The sequence below is a fragment of the Silurus aristotelis genome (assembly GCF_946808225.1).
Source record: "Silurus aristotelis genome assembly, chromosome: 15".
NCBI classification, from domain to species: Eukaryota; Metazoa; Chordata; class Actinopteri; order Siluriformes; family Siluridae; genus Silurus; species Silurus aristotelis.
In genome coordinates, this window is record NC_139588.1 from 24179485 (window position 1) to 24196693 (window position 17209).

A 17209-nucleotide genomic window follows, 5' to 3' on the forward strand; every position below is an offset into this window, starting at 1 on the left:
TTTGATGAAGCACCCGGGGAGAGATAGCCAGTCAGCGTCTCTTCAACCCAGGGCATCGTCCCACAACTGTAGCCCCTTCAGCCCTACTACATTAGTATAAGGAAAAATGGGGCTGTGGAGGTAGGCCAAATAAGGGTTATTCCATTACCTGGTCACCTCAGTGTGCAGGTCTGGGAAAAAAAGCAGGGAGCGTGGAGGTAGTAATGTGGGTTGCAAAAAACTCAGCTTGCTCTGGTAATTTTAGTTTCTGCTTATATGCGGGCCACATGATTATACTTTTATTAGTGTGTTTGGCCATAATTTACCAGAAGAGGCCACCAAGGTCAGACCAGATACAGCTACTGTGTGTTTATGCAAATGTTCATCTGTATTCATGCACACATGTTCTATAACAACATCAGTAGATGCAATCTTAATTCAAAATGTCTAGATCTTGGTATGTTTCACAGCATTAAACCTAAACACACTTTAGAAACTGAACCATTAACTAGAAAAGTCTAACATCACTTACAAAATTTATTAATTTTTTTTTTTTCTCTCACTTTAAACCACATAGGGTTTCCATTAGCCCTGAAACCACACATTGCGTTTTTTTTATTTTTTGAGTGTTTTAAAAATCAGCTCCCACTGAATTATTGTGTGTCACTTCAACAGTCCAAGAAATGGAATTATTTAAAGTATAATCTCACACCTTTTGGTAGATATAAATCATTTAATGAAGATCCTGTAGAAAACACGTCCAAACTTATTCATGCAAAATGTTTAGACAAAGTGCTGCTGCAGTCTATGAGTCCAGCAGTTTCAGCACCTCTGATGTGGTAAAACCCTTAATGGCCTCACGCTGGTGTTTGGTTTGACACGTGTCTCATCTCACACCAGAAAGTGTGTGTGTGTGTGTGTGTGTGTGTGTGTGTGTGTGTGTGTGTCACTGAAACATGACAGTTGTTACCTCTAGGTTGGATTATTGCTCGTATTGGTTGGATGCTCCAGTAGGTGAATGAACTAAACTCAGTTAGTATGCAGATTGCAGAAACTTGAGTGTTTACAGAAAGAAAAGATATGAACACATCTCTCCATTCTTATTCACACTGGATTTTCTCCCAATTTCAAATTGCATTGATTATAAAATATTACTTTTGACCTACAAAACCTGAATCGTCTCACACTGAGAACTTAAATGGACTTCTGATCTTTTATGATCTGTCAATGCCTACTTTGATCAAGAAGTTGTAATACTGATGAGTCGGTTACTAAATGTTGTTTAGTGTGAAGTTCTCTTCACCATCATTATGCACTGGATCAGTCAGTGTGTGGTAGAAACTGTGAAATTGGTCTACAGCATATCAGCAGGTTTTCATCATGTTCTTACGCTTTCTTTAATCACATCCTGGTTGATAAACTACAGTGTGCTGCTCAGGTGGAAGTACATTTAATTTACATTTCATTTCTATGTTGCACAAAAATGGTTTCTATATTAGTTATTGGTGTGAATTGATTAAGAAGGAGATTTGATTAATTGAGGTGGTTAATTAAGTCTGTACCAGGAATGATTCTGGGATTGTTTGGGGTTTGGGCTCGACTGGACTCGGGTTCAGGTGAAGCAAAACCACGACCAGTGATTACATTTATCCCAGTTACAGTCAGAAAATATGTGTGATATTATTAATACACCTCATTGGAGTCTCAAACTTGTGCATTATGTGATGTGGAAAATACAAAGTTACATTTTAAAGTATATACAATAAAATCTCAGAAATAAAGAGAAAAACTGCATTGTGCATTTACTTTATATTTTTATTTTATTAAATGCAATATTTTTTTCGATTTACAGCTGTAAATATCTCCACATTGCAGTCAGACTAAAATCATTCCAGTATATAACCAACATCATCAATTATCATGAACTGAATCCAACACATGGTTTTGTCCTTATTTCACTATTTCTTCTATTTCTATATTAAATTTCTAATTTGATCTGAATTTACAAACAATCAGGAGGATTGGAAAGATAATAATCATGAAGGCAAGAACTCCAACTCTAACAATAGAGAGCAAGAAGAGCACATGCATCTGATCAGTACAACTGACATCTGGATGGAGAAATAACATTTTATTAAAACATTTTAGGAGCTGAAATATATAATGGAGTCACTGAATATTAAACGTCTAAATAAAAAACAAAAACATATATGTTAAGAAAAATTTTTTACTCCAGAACATTTTGCTCTAAAAATCATAAAGAAAATGATTTGATTGAAACTCTTACCACTGGTGTTGTTTAAATCCTGGTGTGGATCAGAACCTGTGATCTTGATTTCTGGTCCAGGTGAAGGACAGAGTTTCATCTCTTTATCTTTATAAATCAATGAGAAAAGCAGCAGATAAACAGAAATAATAGTAAATATGAATAAAGTGAAATCCTCAACATTTACTGCATATGTACACATAATACTGGTTAAAGTGTTGATCTGGAATTAGCAGCTTATCAGAGTCAAACTGTTTACCTTCAAATTGCAGACGTGCTCCAGATGTGAACTTTATTGTAGCTCCCTCCATTTCTCCACAGAAATATTCTCCTCCATCATCTTCTCTCAGGTTCGTAATGTTGAGATCAAACTGATGCTCATTTACAGTAAAACTGAAGCGATTATCATTAAATCCATCAGTAAATGTGGAACTATTTATTCCGTATGTTTTTGCAATAAACTGAGGCACTTTTCCAAAACTCTGTCTGTACCAGACTACTTTACTTTTGTCTGTGATCAGACTGAGATCACATGCTATAGTTACATCTTCTCCACTCTTTACTGTTCTCACGTGAAGCTCCTTGATGTCAGATGTTTTTACTGTAAAAAGTGTGTGATATTTAATGGTTAATGATGTCAGTAAATGAGGTAAATATGTAATATTACTATTTGAAATGAAAGATTTGAAAATGTTCTCACCAGCTGTGCAGAGACAAAGCAGAGAGTAAAGCGCCACAAAGAGTGAGATCATCGTTCCTGTTCAGACACAGTGATAGTGAGGAAATCAACTCGTGTGTTCAGTAGAAAAGCAGCTCTCACTCACACCTGATTGAATGATTTGAAGCTGTGGACTGATCTGATTGGTTCATTCGCTCTAATGATATGTGAAGCTCTCCATGTGTTCTTGTCTCTTCTGATGCTGTGACGAGTCACATGACTACACGGATATGATCTACTACAGCTTTATCAATCGTATGCGCACCTATTCAGGGTTTTAGTGTAACTATTAGACTTAAGAGGAAAAAGTCACCAGTATTATTTAAGGTCATGAGTATTATTTTATATTAATTATTTATTTAATATTGTGTAGTTTCTCCTTGTGCTGCCAAACAGTTCTGCCCCGTCACAGCTTGAATCGATGGAATCCACTGGTGTGGGTGAAGGTATGCTGTGTGTTAGTTTTTCTCACTCTGCTGTAAAAGTTTACTAAAACTGATTGATATTTGTTACATGAACTCGAATCTGACTCCAATTTGTAATAAAGATTTATCTTCAATATTTCTTATTTAAGCTGATCATCTTATTGGTTGAATTTCAATAGATTATTTTAAGCATTCCGTCTTTTTCAATTAATTATTCATTATGGACCCGGAGTCACTTATAGTCTTGTGCTCATCCAAATAAACCTGCTCACGGACACAAACTTACCAGTCGAAATCTTAGCCAGTGGATAAAACCGTAAACTAATATTCTATAAAGGGGGAGTGGGAGCTCAGGTGTTAAGGCTCTGGGTTACTGACCAGGAGGTTGGGTATTCAAGCCCCAGTATCTCCAAACTGCCACTCTTGGGCCCTTAAACAAGGCCCTTAAACCTCTGTGCTCCAGGGGCGCTGTATCATGGCTGACTTTGTGCCCTGACCACAGTTTCTGAACAAGCTGGGATATGCAAAGAAGAATTTCACTGTGCTTTATTGTATGTATGACAAATAAAGGCTTTTCTATTAACCTGTTAGCCTTCGCCTTCGCCACAGCTTTTGGGACTCACAGCTGAAAATGCCCTACCTACATTTAAATTTTAACAGTTCCTGATAAAAGTGGACTACATACACAATTTACATTTCTTTGAAAAAAGACACAATCATCTTTACTTCTCAATATTTAAAGTTGATTGCTAATAAAGATAATAAGTTATAGAAAGTTCTAGATGATGAAGTACCATGAATATACATTTCCTGAATTGAACCTTTTATTTCTTTATACATAACTACATGAAATCATTAATTGAGCAATCCAGAAAAGTAATGTGTTAAAAGCCACATGTCTCATGAGTTTATATTTCACATTGAATAAAGATATCATGAAAAATGAGATTCCTACAATAATTTATCTGAGACTATGTCTGATTTGCCCCTCCCTACCCGCCCTACCCATATTTTGGGAAAATGCCCTACCTAACTTTAAATGTTAACAGTTCCTTAGAAAAATCATCTCTAGGTTACGTATGTAACCATAGTTCCCTGAGGGAACGAGATGCTGCGTCGAAATGCTTTGGGAACGAGCGAGTTTTCGGAGTGTGAAATGATGTGTGTAATCAGTCAAAAACTGGACGCTGACCATTACCGGCGGGTGATATCATGACCAGGAAGTATAAAATGTGCATGGAGTGAAGCCGGCGCCAGCTTCTGTGAAGGAGAAGAAAGTGCTGCGTTCATGCTGAAAGTTTGGCTTAGAGACGCAACCCGGGATTTCTCCACACATCTAAGGCACATCGGCATCTCTGCGTGACCTCCATGGTACGGAGGGGATTGCCCTTCCATGAGAACCCACGGGTCCTGAGCCACCACTGAAGGGGTCTCATGCACAACAGGCCAAGTGGAATACCACTGGACTTAGCTGCCATGAGCCCTAGCAGTTTCTGGCCAGCATCTCTAGGCAGTTGATGTGCCAAAGTAGATGGGGCCGTTCCCATAGACCTTGGGGGGATCCACCACTCATGATCGCTCCCCAATCAGTGATGGATGCATCTTTCGTTACTGTTATACAACATCCGGGGACTCCCAGCACGGGGCCTAGAGATAAGAACCTGGGATCTTTACAAACATCTAAGGCACGTAGGCATCGCTGTGTGACCTTGATGTTACAGAGGGCAGAGGAGACCCGAACTGAATCGAGTAACCTCTCTCTACAGTGTGCAGGACCCACTAAGACATGTCTGGAAAAGCTTTTCAAGCTGCCAGAAAGTGCCTTAAGGGTATCAGTCTCTCGAGACTGACCTCTATTGTGCCTAGAGCCAAGCGGAGCTCGGCGAACATGGCCGCCTGGGGCACCTCCCATATCCAGCTCATGCCGCAGGTCAGACTGATATGCCGTTAACACCGCCATGGTGTGCAGGGACACAGCGGCTTGATGAAGCGTACTTCTGAAGCCTGCAAGCAAGCGCTGGACCAAGCAGGTGAGGTCAGAGATAGGAAAAAACCCGTCTCAAAACCCAATGCAAGGTCCATCTGCGAACCCCATGAGCTGGCACGACACTCTGCCTTGGCAAGAGGGGGGCCAGGTCCGCGAGGAGTTAGGGCAAGCGCCCCAAAGAGTGTCCAGTGGGAGCGGAGCAAGCGCAGAGACATACAAGCACAGTGAGCGCAGGTAGCTCCCTCATGCACCGACTCCCAAGCAAGCCACACAACACAAAAAAAAGTTTGCTTAACCTTCTCGCTTGCTTTAATTTATTTATTTATTTATTTATTTATTTATTTATTTATTTATTTATTTATTTATTTATTTATTTTTCATTTTTAGAGACACACAAATGACAAATACAAGACATACACACAGAGTGCTTCATGAACAAACAGAAGCTGGCACCAGCTTCACTACATGTAAAATTCATACTTCCTGGTCATGATGTCTGATCCTTTTCTCCTCCCCCTGTTTGAGAGACACCTGCTAAACTCAGGTGGTCATTCATACTCTATTCATACAGTCTGCATAAAAATGAACTGCTGACCATTAAAGGGTTTTGTAATACATGTTTGGATATTGATATTGATTTGGCATTCATACTGATGGCCAGGTAGCCAGACAAGCTATACTTTTACAGTCATACCCATCCATATTGCTGTCCGACCATTCCAATCCCAACAATCCACACACACACACACACACACACACACACACACACACACACACACACACACACTTTTCAAGAATTTCTCTTATAAAAACAAATGGACAATAAAATTAATAAAATCGTATAAAAAGGGAAATATATTGTAACTTACAGATGGAAAATAGGCTCAGATTTTCCATCCCCATGCAGATCTCCAAATCATTGTTGTTTCTTCGCCCCCAAAAAAATTTCCTCATCGCTGCTTTGTGCAAAACCAAGAGCTGCATCTACTTCCTGGTGCGTCACTGCACATGCTCTACTGTTTGACCACTAAGAGTTTCTGAAGAGTAATAGAACTAAGAATCTCCAATGTGGGGATTTTAGAATCCTGCAGGCATTGGCTACATTTTCCATCAATCAATAAAAGGGTGGAAATGATAGGTGGTGATAATAAAAAAGTCACGGTACATGCTTGTAGTGTAGACTCAAGAGATTCCGCTTCTTTAACTCTTTTTTTTTTTTGTGGTCTCATTTGTTTTAAAAAAATATATTCTACCAGCCATATTAGTCTTTTTACCACCAAGATGGCATTTTCTATGCAAAAGTTATTCCAAAACATATAAAAAAACAATACACCCCGGCGAAATACTTTGACATAACAAAAAGAATAACCATCTAAATGACAACACTATTGTTTGGTTGGAGCAAAAATGCTTCACGGCATGTTGTTCAGTGGAGCCTCATCTTTCCTAATAAACCTGGATTTGCAGCAGTGGATGTGTTTGTGACTCGTTATTATAATAATTGTGTACGTAGTGCATTTTTTTATGCATGTTGTTTCACAAATTCAGCAAATACATACATTATATGTTTTCCATTGAAAAACAGTGATCTAAAGTTGCTTCTTGAGGCTTAGACCTTTCGAATGATGTATAGTTAGTCATGGTTACACTTGTCCCTTTTTATTGAATCTATTGTTAAACATTAACACCTCCGAACAATAGGATATTGGTCACGCTGGTGCAGCGCTAAAGGCTAAGGGGTTAAAGCTCTTTGTCATTGTCCTCAAACCTTCCCTGAGAAATGTGTTGAATTGTAAACACCACAGTCAAAGTCTGCTTCTTGTCCTTCATATCGATGATTACCGGTGACAAAACCTGGGTGTACGAGTACAACCCTCAGATGAAATAAGAGTCTTCACAGTCTTCACACATCATCTCCATGACCGAAAGGTGAGGCAGGTCTACAGCTTGACCAAGTGCATCTTCATCATCTTTTTTCACATTCATGTATTGTGCATTTAGAATACATCCCCAGGGACCAGACCATCAATAACCAGTCTACAAGCAGTCATGAGTTTGGACTCGAGAGTTGAGGCCGAGTGTGAAAATGTTCTTAAGACATTAATAGAAGTGTTAGTGGCTGCAGCAGTGTCTCTCATATGCAGGTGTTTCAGTTTAATAAAAACAGCATTGTGGTTTCTGAGTTTCTGAGACGGAGTGTTTCAGCACCTCACACTGACCTGCTTCATGCAAACTTCATTAGTGAGAATAATGAGAAGAATTTCAACTGCAGAATCCAGAATGAATACAGTTCATCACCTCCACACAATGAGTGTTAGCATTGGAATTTTCATTTCCTGTAACGAGTGTGTTGTAGTGACCTGCACATTCACACCAGTAGCACAGATCTTTATCATACAATGGAAAAGTTAATGCACATAAACATGACACACACACACACACACACACACACACACACACACACACACACACACACACACACACACGCTCATTCACACATATAGACACACATCTCACATTTTTTCACACTTTTTTCTCTATAATCAGACATCAAGAAGAACAAGCTAATGTTAAACCCAGGTGACTGTTCCTTTAAGAGTTCATGCTCCGCCCACATCAACACTCCAACCAATCAAGTTGAGTTAAATATGAGTGATGTTCTTCTTCTTTCGGCTGCTCCCATTAGGGGTCGCCACAGCGGATCATCCGTCTCCATACCACCCTGTCCTCTATATCTGCCTCTTTTACACCAACTACCTGCATGTCTTCCCTCACCACATCCATGAACCTCCTCCTTGGCCTTCCTCTTTTCCTCCTACCTGGTGGCTCCATCTTCAGCATTTTTCTACCAATATAATTCATGTCCCTTCTCTGCACATGTCCAAACCATCTCAATCTCGCCTCCCTCACCTTGTCACCAAAACATCCTACATGTGCTGTCCCTCTAATAAACTCATTTCTAATCTTGTCCATCCTCGTCACTCCCAACGAAAACCTCAACATCTTCAGCTCTGCTACCTCCAGCTCCACCTCCTGTTTTTTACTCAATGCCACTGTCTCTAATCCATACAACATCGCAGGTCTCACCACAGTCCTATAAACTTTCCCTTTCATTCTTGCAGATACTCTTCTATCACAAATCACTCCTGTCACTCTTCTCCACCCACTCCACCCTGCCTGCACTCTTTTCTTTACTTCCCTAACACACTCTCCATTACTTTGCACTGTTGACCCCAGGTACCTGAACTCCTCCACCTTCTCCACCTCTTCTCCCTGCAACCGCATCACTCCACTTCCCTCCCTCTCATTCACACACATGTACTCTGTCTTACTCCTACTGACTTTCATTCCTCTTCTCTCCAGCGCATATCTCCACCTCTCCAGGCTCTTCTCAACCTGCTCTCTACTCTCACCACAAATCACAATATCATCTGCAAACATCATAGTCCAGGGAGACTCCTGTCTGACCTCGTCCGTCAACCTGTCCATCACCACTGCAAACAGGAAAGGGCTCAGGGCCGATCCTTGATGCAGTCCAACCTTCACCCTGAACCAGTCTGTTGTACCTACTGCACACTTTACTGCCGTCACACTGTCCTCATACATGTCCTGCACCACCCTCACATACTTCTCTGACACACCTGACTTCCTCATACAATACCACAACTCCTCTCTCGGCACCCTGTCGTACGCTTTCTCTAAATCCACAAATACACAATGCAGCTCCTTCTGTCCTTCTCTATACTTCTCCATCAACATCCTCAAAGCAAATAAGGCATCTGTGGTGCTCTTCCTCGGCATGAAACCATACTGTTGCTCACAGATGGTCACCTCTTCTCTCAGCCTGGCTTCCACTACTCTTTCCCATAACTTCATGGTGTGACTGATCAACTTAATTCCCCTGTAGTTACTGCAGGTCTGCACATCTCCCTTATGCTTAAAGATCGGTACCAGCACACTCCTTCTCCATTCCTCAGGCATCCTCTCCCCTTCCAGAATCCTGTTAAACAATCTGGTTAAAAACTCCACTGCCATCTCTCCTAAACATCTCCACGCTTCTACCGGTATGTCATCTGGTCCAACCGACTTTCCATTCTTCATCCTCTTAATCGCTGCTCTCACTTCCTCCTTACTAATCCTATCTACATCCTGCTTCACCAACTCCACATCCTCCAACCTTCTCTCTCTCTGATTTTCCTCATTCATCAGCTGCTCAAAATACTCCCTCCATCTTCTCAACACACTCTCCTCACTAGTCAACACATTTCCCTCTCCATCCTTTATTGCTCTAACTTGCAGTACATCCTTCCCAGCTCGGTCCCTCTGCTTGGCCAATCGGTATAAATCCTTTTCTCCTTCCTTAGTGTCCAACCTTTTATACAGTTCCTCATATGCCTTTTCCTTGGCTTTCGCCACATCCCTTTTAACCTGCTGCCGCATCTCCTTGTACTCCTGCCTACTCTTCTCATCACTCTGTCGATCCCACTTCTGTTTTGCCAATCTCTTTCCCCTAATGCTCTCCTGCACTTCCTCATTCCACCACCACGTCTCTTTTTCTTGCTTTCTATTTCCAGATGTCACACCAAGTACTTTTCTAGCTGCCTCCCTCATCACTCCTGCAGTAGTTGCCCAATCATCCGGCACCTCTTCACCACCACCAAGCCCCTGTCTGACCTCTTCCCTGAACCTCACACTACACTCTTCCTCCTTCAGTTTCCACCATCTTATTCTTCTTTCAAACCTTACTTTCCTCCTCTTCTTCTTCGCCTCCAAAACCATCCTACAGACCACCATCCGATGCTGTCTAGCTACACTGTCCCCCGCCAACACCTTACAGTCTCCAATCTCCTTCAGGTTGCATCTCCTACACAGAAGATAATCCACCTGTGTGCACCTTCCTCCACTCTTATACGTCACCCTATGATCCTCCTTCTTCTTAAAATACGTGTTCATCACTGCCATTTCCATCCTTTTAGCAAAATCTACCACCATCTGCCCTTCCACATTCCTCTCCTTAAAACCATACCTACCCATCACCTCCTCATCACCTCTGTTCCCTTCACCTACATGCCCATTAAAGTCTGCCCCAATCACCAATCGTTCTTTCCTAGGTACACCATCTACCACTTCATCTAATTCACTCCAGAATCTTTCTTTCTCCTCCATCTCACAGCCAACTTGTGGAGCATAGGCACTGATGACATTTATCATCATCCCTTCAACTTCCACCTTCACGATCATCACCCTATCAGAAACTCTCTTCACCTCCACTACACTCTTACTGTACGCTTCCTTCAGAATCACCCCTACACCATTTCTTTTTCCATCCACACCATGATAAAACAGTTTAAACCCACCTCCAATGTTCCTGGCCTTACTCCCTTTCCACTTGGTCTCCTGAACACACAACACATCTACCTTTCTCCTCTCCATCATATCAGCTATCTCTCTCCCTTTACCCGTCATAGTACCAACATTTAAAGTACCAACCCGAACCTCTACTCTCCTACACTGCTCCTTTTCCTGCCGTCTCTGTAGACGCCTTCCTCCTCTCCTTCTCCTCCTTCGGCCAACAGTAGCCCAATTTCCACCGGTACCCTGTCGGCTAACGATTCCTGTGGCGGTCGTTGTTAACCCGGGCCTCGACCGATCCGGTATGAAATTCTCATTTGTGATCCGCATATTTGATTTGGCACATGTTTTACGCTGGATGCCCTTCCTAACGCAACCCTCCCCATTTACCCGGGCTTGGGACCGGCACTAAGAGTACACTGGCTTGTGCCCCCCTAATGGCTGGGTTAAATATGAGTGATGTAAAGCTGCTCAAACCAGAACACACACTTCCACTGAACATGGATCCAGAGGCAATGCAGTTTTGAAAACAAAAATATTTCTACCAGGTTGTGATAAATTGAGAGTTAAAGCACAGATGATCTCATGCAAATTCATTTCATTATTTATTTATGATTTTATTTTTGGTTATTATTAAGCAGCGCATCTTCATGGATTTATACCTGCAAACGTGATGTCATTGTGGTATGATATTTATATCTGTGTAGGCCAGCATGAGACATGCATATTGTTTAATGTGATTACAGTGATCTAGTCGTATGAAAGTGCAGTTTTATAAATCATGAAGTTGTTCTATAAACTCTGCTGATGAGAACAACCCTTTCCAGACCATCATGAAAATGGAAACTGGAAGTAACATGTTGTGATGCCTGGATGGCGGCACACGCCCACTACAGGAAAAATGCTCTGAACACGACTGCCATGGTGCTGAACGGACAGTGGTGGTACATCACTCATCATTGCCGGCAGGCGGCTCAGCGAGGATGATGATGACAAGCCCCAACATACTTCGACCAAACTCCCTGAACCCAAGACTGAGGATGCTGAACACGCACACCTCTCTCCCACACACTAAATGCACAACTACACACACGCCCATGTTCACCACCAAAAAATCTTAATAAACACTGTTTCCATGTGCTTGTGTTCAGACTGACGCAGCGGCGAGGTGCTACACTGGTGGAGAATACGATAATGAATATGGACTGGAACCCACCCTGAACCTCCCAAACCATGGACCCACTGTTGTAACACTTCCTGGAGACTAATCTCCAAGATGATGAAGATCGATAACATGGAGTTGTACTTACTCATAACGAGAGCATCATGACATGGAAGAACTGGGCAAAGAAAGAAAGGCCAATACAAAGAACATTGCTTGGGAACTGGTGCTCTTTAACTGAGGGGGATCCCGAAAGACAGACTAAGGTATGTATCCAAATGTATGTTTGGTCTCTCCAAGCTGTTGTGGTTCATGCTGCAAACCCAGAAATGCTGGCCGTGAAACCAGAAGTGAGTGCAAGCTGGGATGAAGATCGAGAGACAGCAAAGACTCCATTTAAGCTCCAGCCTGAGCTCAGTAAAAAGGCCTGCTTCTGTGTCTCTGTGAGATCTGCACTGGTCAGTTCTCAGGAATATTATTCTAAAATAGGAGCATCTCAGTGCTGATAACAGACCAGCATCCAGCTTCAAACCATTAAAAACAGTGATGTGTGTCACTGTGTGTGTGCAGACGTCTGTTCATGTGACTCCTGTGTGCTTCTTGAACATCACATCTCAGGTTCTGTCCGTGTTTCCTGTTATAATGAGCTCCACTCTTCAGGGAATGTTTCTATTAGATTTGGGGGTGTAGCTGTGGGGATTAATGTTCATTCAGCTACAGAAGCTTTAGTGAGGTCAGAATGTTGAGAGACTGCGGAGGCTCCAGATTCAGTTTATACTGAAGATGTTCAGTGTGTGAGTTCAGGGTTTTTGTGCAGGACAATTGAGTTTGTCCACTTGAACCTTCACACACTCTCTTCATGCAGCTGACTTTGTGCACACGGGTTTGTCATGCTGGAACAGTGTTTAAGTCTTTATGTTCTAGTGATAAAATAGTAAATCTGCAGCAAACAAACACTTTCTAATTCAAATTCAAATTTTATTGGTCACATACACATTCATACAGAGTCCGACCAATCAAAATCAGACCACAGTTTCATAGCATCCAATCAGAGGTGAGTCTGAATCTGCTTTTACACTGCACACACAAGTTCACTCCCTCACTATCACTTCATCTGAACAGGAACAATGATCTCACTCTTTGTAGCTCTTTGTCTCTTTACATCAGGTCAGTTAGATTTTGTATATTTTTATATAAAAAACATTAAAAATGATAAAATAATTTTAGTATATATTTGTCTTTATTACTGACATGCAGATGGTCGGTTTTGTTTCAGTGAAACCTTCTAACATCAAGAAGCTTCAGGTGCAGAAACGTGTGGAGAAAGTGTTACTATAAAATGTGACTTGTCCAGTGATGATTTAATTTGGTATAAACAGGATTTTGGAAAAGTTCCTCAGATGGTAGTGAGACGAGCTCATAGTAAAATCAGACCTGGTGAAGGATTTCCAGATGAACGCTTCAGTATTAGTGATAATCAGTTTATTCTCACCATTAAAGACCTGAAAGAAGAGGATACAGGAACATATTTCTGTGCAAAAGTGCTGAAATCTTCACTATTCTTTGGATCTGGAACCCTTTTGATTGTTGAAGGTAAACAGTTTTACTCTGATAACCTGCTCCTGAACTCAAACTCATTCCAGATCAACACTTTATCTAGAATTCTCTCGAATTTCACACCACTGTTTATTTATAGTATTATTCTTACTAATTGATGTTAAAGCTGAGGAGATGAAACGACTTCCTCCGACTGTAACGCTGATGGCGAACGGAGACTCGCTCACACTCCAGTGTTCAGTACAAGAGTTTACTTCAAGCTGTGGAGACCAGAGTGTGTACTGATTCAGACACGACTCAGGAGAATCTCCTCCAGGAATCGTTTACACTCATGGAGACGGCAGTGATGAGTGTAAGAAGAACTCTGAGGCTGGTTCTCCTCCACAGAGCCGTGTCTACACTCTCCCCAAGAGGAAGCTCCAGACCTCTGATAAGGGAACGTTCTACTGTGCTGTGGCTGCGTGTGGACAAATCCTCTTTGGGAATGGAACTGAATTTAAAGAAGGTGAAGGAGAAGGTAAGAGCTTTTATACATTTTCCTGTTGAAAACTCAGAGTCAGTTTTAGTGATACTGATCCAAATAATGGCTTTTTATAATTTCAGAAAAGATCCAGTGGAGTGTTTTAGTCTTAATCACCTCTAATATAATATCTATTACTGTAATCATGGCTCTGGTTTGGGTTTTACTTCAGAAACAAAGAAAAGGTTTGTTTATTTTTTATGACTCTTTTTAAGATGAATTTTCATCAGAATCACAAAAACACTTTTTCCAGTTCAGCATTAATTATATTTATGATTGTTGTTCTATAAAGGGGCTTCCAACAAACCTCAGAATAACACAGATCAGGTAATCCAGTGTTTACAAAATTACAAAATATCTTAAAAATACACGCAAAGTAAATATTTTCATCCACTCTGGTGTATAAACACCTCTTGTTCTTTATCAGGCTGATGATGAAGATGTCTTGAACTATGCAGCTGTGAGTTTTGCTAAGAAACCTTCATCCTCCAGAACATCCAGAGACCAGAGACATGAAGACGTTTATGCACAAGTTCAAATCAAATAGATCCAAAGAAAATAAATCCAGACAATGGAGATTTTATTGCTGTTAGTTCAAATCTATTCAGTCAAAAATAAATAAATAAATAAATAAATAAATAAATAATTTTGTTTTTATTTTTCTATTAGAAACTGTTTGTCATTGCAGTTTAACAGTGTACTAAAAAAAAAAAATACTAAAGAAAAATATGAATTATATATAAATTTGAATAGTAAATCATGGCATGAAAAACGGCATGTAAACATTTTTGTGGTAATGATTAGTGTGAGTGGTACTGAGTCATGGGTGTGCGAAGTGTATGATGTGTGTTGAGTCTGGTTTGTACAGATCAGTCACACAAGTGTGTGTGTGTGTGTGTGTGTGTGTGTGTGTGTGTGTGTGTGTGTGTGTGTGTGTGTGAAAGAGAGAATTCTTTTTCAGTTGTGTGTTGAGTAGCCTGATGGCTTGAGGGAAGAAACTATTGCACAGTCTGGTTGTGGCGGCTCGAATGCTTCGGAACCGCTTCCCTGATGGTAGGATGGTAGGAGAAGAGTTTCCTGGTTGAATAACTGCAGCAGACACACAAAGGCAGTGACCGGGTGAGTGGAGGAAATGAGCTGCTGTTAAATGAGGAAGGAAAGAACAAAGTGCAATCGCAAGTTTTAAATATCTGTTGATGTGAAATACGAAGATCATTTATTAAAGTCGCACAGTTTAAACACCATGTTCCTCATTTCACATCCACACCTACAAACGTATACATTTTCTCCAGGAATGCGAATGAGACTTGCAGTTGATTTGACCAGTTTGGTTATAATTCCATCTCGTTTTAAAATTGAAAATGCATTGATGATGAATTCACAAAATGTACTCTTGTTGCACTAACACATGATCGGTAAGACAAGACAGTTGCTAGGTTCTTGGTGACGCAATGGTTCTGCATGCAGTCTTACTCTTATTCTGACAAAAGCAATTTGTTTGAGTTGTTGCTTAACTAACAGCATTAGAGATGTTGTAACACATGTTAGTAACTTTACTGGAAACCTTGATGTAAAATGACAGCTCTTTGTGGATTTTTGCACAGAATAGACTCTCCTCACATTTCACTTGTGTTGTTTGGGTAAAAGGTTCACAGTAACAGTTAATGTGACAATGTGATTATGTATTAGACCCAATTAGACCCCATCTTTAATTATTGATTCACTAATGAAGTTACACAGTTGTGTTTCTAAGTTTCACAATATTCAACCCAAACACACTTCAGTAACTGAACCTTTAACTGGAAATGTTCTAATCAGTAGATTTATAAAAGTCTAATATCTCTTTCCTCCATGATGAAGAAATAAACTCGAGTTTTTCTCTCTCACTTTAAACCCCATTGTGTTTCCATCAGCACTCAAATACACTCTGTGGTAGGAGATGGAAAACAAGTAACACGTCTCAAACCAAACACCAGCGTGAGGCCATTAAGGGTTTTACCACATCAAAGGTGTGAAACTGCTGGACTCATAGACTGCAGCAGCACTTTGTCTAAATGTTCTGCATGAATAAGTTTGGACGTGTTTTCTACAGGATCTTCATTAAATGATTCAAATCTACCAAAAGGTGTGAGATTATACTTTAAACAATACCAATTCTTTCTCTGTTTTGTGTTTTACACTGGATACAGTCTCGAGAACAGTTTGTGTAAATACTGATATCAACATTCTATATATTATCTTTAAAGATATTTTAACAATGAACATCAATTCTTTTGAAATTTAGTCTGAAATTCTAAAATGAAAACATTTGGACTGTTGATGTGACCCAGTACAAGTCAGTGTGAGTTGTTGCCTAAAACACTCAGTCTCAGAAAACACAATGCTATTTTATTTAAACTAAAACAACTGCATGAGAGAGAGAGAGAGAGAGAGAGAGAGAGAGAGAGAGAGAGAGAGAGAGAGAGAGAGAGAGAGAGAGAGAGAGAGAGAGAGAGAGAGAGAGAGAGTGACAGAGAGAGAGAGACAGAGAGTGAGAGAGAGACAGAGAGGTAAGAGAGAGAGAGACAGAGAGGTAGAGAGAGAGAGACAGAGAGAGAGAGAGAGAGAGAGAGACAGAGAGAGAGAGAAAGAGAGAGACAGAGAGTGAGAGAGAGACAGAGAGGTAGAGAGAGAGAGAGACAGAGGAGGTAGAGAGAGAGAGACAGAGAGAGAGAGAGAGAGAGAGAGAGAGAGGACAGAGAGAGAGAGAGAGTGAGAGAGAGAGAGAGAGAGAGAGAGAGAGAGAGAGAGAGAGAGAGAGACAGAGAGGGAGAGAGAGAGAGGGAGAGAGAGAGAGAGAGAGTGACAGAGAGTGAGAGAGAGACAGAGAGTGTGAGAGAGAGAGAGAGAGAGAGAGAGAGAGAGAGAGAGAGACAGAGAGACAGAGAGAGAGAGAGAGAGACAGAGAGTGAGAGAGAGAGGGGGGAGGAGAGAGAGGAGAGAGAGAGGAGAGAGAGAGAGAGAGAGAGAGACAGAGAGACAGAGAGAGAGAGAGAGAGAGAGAGAGAGACAGAGAGAGAGAGAAAGAGAGAGACAGAGAGTGAGAGAGAGACAGAGAGGTGAGAGAGAGAGAGACAGAGAGGTAGAGAGAGAGAGACAGAGAGAGAGAGAGAGAGAGAGAGACAGAGAGAGAGAGAAAGAGAGAGACAGAGAGTGAGAGAGAGGAGAGAGAGAGAGAGAGAGAGAGAGAGAGAGAGAGAGAGA

The 17209-nt window shown here is 41.0% G+C and overlaps 1 long non-coding RNA gene and 1 pseudogene across 3 annotated transcripts; one reads left to right on the forward strand and one right to left on the reverse strand.

Moving 5' to 3' along the window:
• Positions 1-1812: 1812 nt before the first annotated feature.
• LOC310738417 lies at positions 1813-3096 on the reverse strand. 2 transcript variants are annotated; one of them, XR_014537084.1, is made up of 4 exons: positions 2946-3096; positions 2505-2846; positions 2267-2353; positions 1813-2090 (listed from the first exon to the last, which is right to left on the reverse strand). It is a non-coding gene; the product is annotated as an uncharacterized lncRNA (long non-coding RNA). The 2 variants fall into 2 exon arrangements; XR_014537085.1 differs by having other exon boundaries at positions 2261-2353.
• A 9245-nt stretch (positions 3097-12341) lies between these two features.
• On the forward strand, positions 12342-14609 carry LOC310737955 (annotated as a pseudogene). The gene is made up of 7 exons (XR_014538213.1): positions 12342-13056; positions 13166-13194; positions 13269-13482; positions 13613-13963; positions 14050-14151; positions 14259-14293; positions 14394-14609. The product of XR_014538213.1 is annotated as an uncharacterized misc_RNA (transcript).
• Positions 14610-17209: the final 2600 nt, after the last annotated feature.